Consider the following 3637-nt stretch of genomic DNA (forward strand, 5'->3'; position numbering starts at 1 on the left):
GTTCCAAGTTAGACAAATATGTCTTTGATACGGAATGTTGCCGATAGGGTTGCGAATTATTGTATAATGTTTGTACTGATTGATGTAATCATTGTATATGCATGCTTGTTTAAAATTTGGATAGATTTATGTAAGCGTTGCGTAGAAGATGAATATTGTTGTAGATTTGTTTGTCTGTAGATCGTTAATGTGTAACTGCGTATAATCGTTATCTCTGTGCTTATTTGTGCCACCTGTTTGTGTGTCCTCACCTTTTCTCCACCATTTCGGAAGTTGCTCAACAAAGCTAAGGTGCAAGGAGCAACATGTGTTGCGCCAGCTTTGTCACGTATTCTAACTTATTGATGGCGTCGGTTCTTCATTACTATATTTGCAACGACGATTAACGATCGACCCGATGAATTTTCATGGAAATTTGTTAATGTTCAACTTATTTTAACTCAGACTGCTTCGTATGTACGATTCTGTTGCCTTTTTATTCGAGCATAAGTAACATTCGATATACAATTTATGTTTATTTGAAAATATATTTTAAATGTAATTTCTTAATTATTTGCAATACTAAGATGAAAGTAAAAACGATTAAATAAATCATTGTCCCATTTTCGATATATGAAATCATTCTCTCATTTGATACGAACTTTTAATCAATTATCTTATTGTTTTATATATTTATTTTTTTGAATATTCGTTTTCGGTATTAGAGTCAGCGCCTCCCTCAAGAGGATAAAGCCTCTCCAGGAGCTCAAGAATGTAAGTAGATTTATATATTGTATTTCAATTTGTTCTATCTATTATATTTTGTTTGAAATATTGTTAATTATAAAATAAAAATGATTGATAATTTAGAAATTTGTAAATGTTCTTTTTAATTGAAATAAATTCTTCAAGTCTTAACATTAAAGTACAATAAAACTGTCTAATATGCATCAAAAATCACTGAACGTTTTATTCTCAAACTTTTATATTAGAGTTCCAATTTACATACTTATTAGAGTTTATTAAAGTTTCGGTCTTTATTATTGCTAAAGTTTCAAGTTTGTATTACGTATTAACAATATTAATGATACCTTATGTTTTGTTGTAGGCATATCACTGCTTCAACTTCTTCATCTTCTTCGAGAATGTTCTCGACAGTGGCTGAAAAGCCAAGAACGTAAGTATTTTTAAATATCGTACTTCAATTATGTCCATTCTGTATATTCCTCTTTCATCACTATCACTTAAGAAATACAATTTGATTGAAAATTTGTCAGGTTAGAATCTTCTCAGGTTATTCTTTCATTAAAATAAAATAAGTGTTAAAGTCCTAATACCAAATTATGAAACAAACGACTAACATATTTCACAGATCATTAGATTCTTCATTTTTGCATTTTTAACCTTCATATTAGAGTTTCACTTTTTATACTTATCAAAGTTTATTAGAATTTCAATCAATTATTACCAGAGATACAAATTTAATAAATTTCCATTTCTCATTATCTCCAACTTTTCAAACAATCTCCAATCACTCATCGTGTTTTATTCTGTGTTTTGTTTAGTCCACCACTGGACCTTGCACGGTTCCTGTCTCATGTTAGCCTCCATGATGACATTCGCTGTAATGGCGCAACAGCCATGGTACGCCCTCTGTTTCTCCGCTTCGAACGGTGAGTCGCACGCATTTCTGTTCCTCCGGTCACCCAATCATGTCGTAGGATGAAAGGTCCGAATCGACACGGGTGACTGGTTGTATACGTAGAATTTTTTGCGAGCATAGCGACCGCGGGTATTTTTTATACCCGTGAGTAGTAACATTCTTTTTTTAAATTTATTAGTTTAGGATAGGTCTTCTTGCACATCGCGATTATAATAATTAGTTTTTTAATAGTTAGATTAAACATATACGTTTGAGAATATATTCGTGTTATTTATAAATATGTATGTTAATATTCCGTATGAATATTTGCAAATGGCAAATATCTTTTGATCTTAAGCAATGAATTTTATTAGAAATAAGAGAATCACTGAAACGATCTCGTTTGAGCATTTTGTAGCGGAGAAATCGGATACCCTCCGATTTCGTTGCTTTGAAAGATGTAATTGTAGCTGAATGACGATGGCCATACATGCAACGAATGATCTTCGATTTAATTTTCTCTTTCGTGATAATGTTAAATCACGTTAGTTTATTCTACTTTGGATAGAATTTCAAATATGAGTTAAAATTCATTTTTTCCCCGTACAAGAATGTGTGAAATTTTACGTGCAAGAAGACACTTCGCGACAGGCAGATCTTTCGATCAAAGCGATAATTTTGAACGTTGCTTGTGCATTTTCGAAGATACGCTTTGACGAACAGATCGCCTGAGATTATTTTTATCTTGCTAATACATTTAGAGTCAATTATTCCATTTGATCGAATCTCAGTCTTTTTTCAATTAACGCTATTTTTTCTTGCAATATTAAAATTTTCTTGTGATTTATTAAATTAATAAATTAGAGTTACTTGCTTACTATTAAATGAATACAGTAGAGTTAATAAGAAACGAAATAGTAAAATATAAAATGAAAGAACGTTAGTCCGTTAAATAAAAATTACACAAACTAATCATCTTTTTAGATCAGGATTTTCAGGTTTAACCCTTTCCGTGTCCATTGTCAGGATCCCATTCACGTGCCCAGGTGCTACTTGAATGGGAGAAAGACATTGGGCACGATGATCTAGAATTAAGTAATGTAATAATTTCTCAGCGACTGACGATGTGTTAGTGTATCGTGCACGACGTATTTTCCACATTATGTGTGTGTGTGTGGTTAGGCCGTGGAATTGCGTCGTTTTTTCCCATTCCTTACAACTTCAAATATTAAAAACGTCGAGACATATATCGATTGAATTGCGTCACAATTTCTGGTAATATCATCCACACGATTAAGTGTAATCACACTCCTGATATTGCTATCAATCGCAGTTATAATTCCAACTTTACTTATATTCATTTTCAAAATATAATTCCCTCGGACGTGTTTTATCACGTTTCACGCAATGGTCGCTAGCCTTCGTCAGTCGATTTCAGGAAAACGGTACATACCCTAGATCGTGCATGTTGTGTGTTAAGCTCGGGTGTCGAAAGCGTCCCGGGACGTCCTCTCTAGTGTATGACCTTTGCGCCCGAGCGTATGTGTGAGAACCGTGGAGCGTGTGTGTTGGTGTGCCTGTTTTGACATTTTTTAAATATAGCGCTAGGTAGGATAGGTAGTATACCTTCTGGTGTGTCTGTTATAATTATAAGTAGGTAGGGCCGGACAGGTTGGCACAGTCTCTGGTCGGGTAGGCGCGTTTTCGTGTGACCAACCTGTTTCTGGAAATTTATTTGAAAAATCGACGGTGAAGCTGGCACGGGTAGAGCATGCTCTCGTCTCTGGTTTTGCCTATCGATTTTTCGAATTTCGCGGTCGCGGTCGCGAATGGGCTCGAAACGAACGTTTATCGCTCGAGCACGCACATGCGAGTGGGCAACGATCGCAGCTGTGATCGTTGGCCAGTCCATGCGCACTTGAATCAGCTTCCGCGGTTTATATTTTTATTTCACCTTTATAAGTTATTTTTTTGTTTGCGATTTAGAAGTCTCGAGCTTAGATTTAAGTTTCAGCG

Source organism: Bombus pyrosoma, linkage group LG16 (assembly GCF_014825855.1).
Source record: "Bombus pyrosoma isolate SC7728 linkage group LG16, ASM1482585v1, whole genome shotgun sequence".
NCBI classification, from domain to species: domain Eukaryota; kingdom Metazoa; phylum Arthropoda; class Insecta; order Hymenoptera; family Apidae; genus Bombus; species Bombus pyrosoma.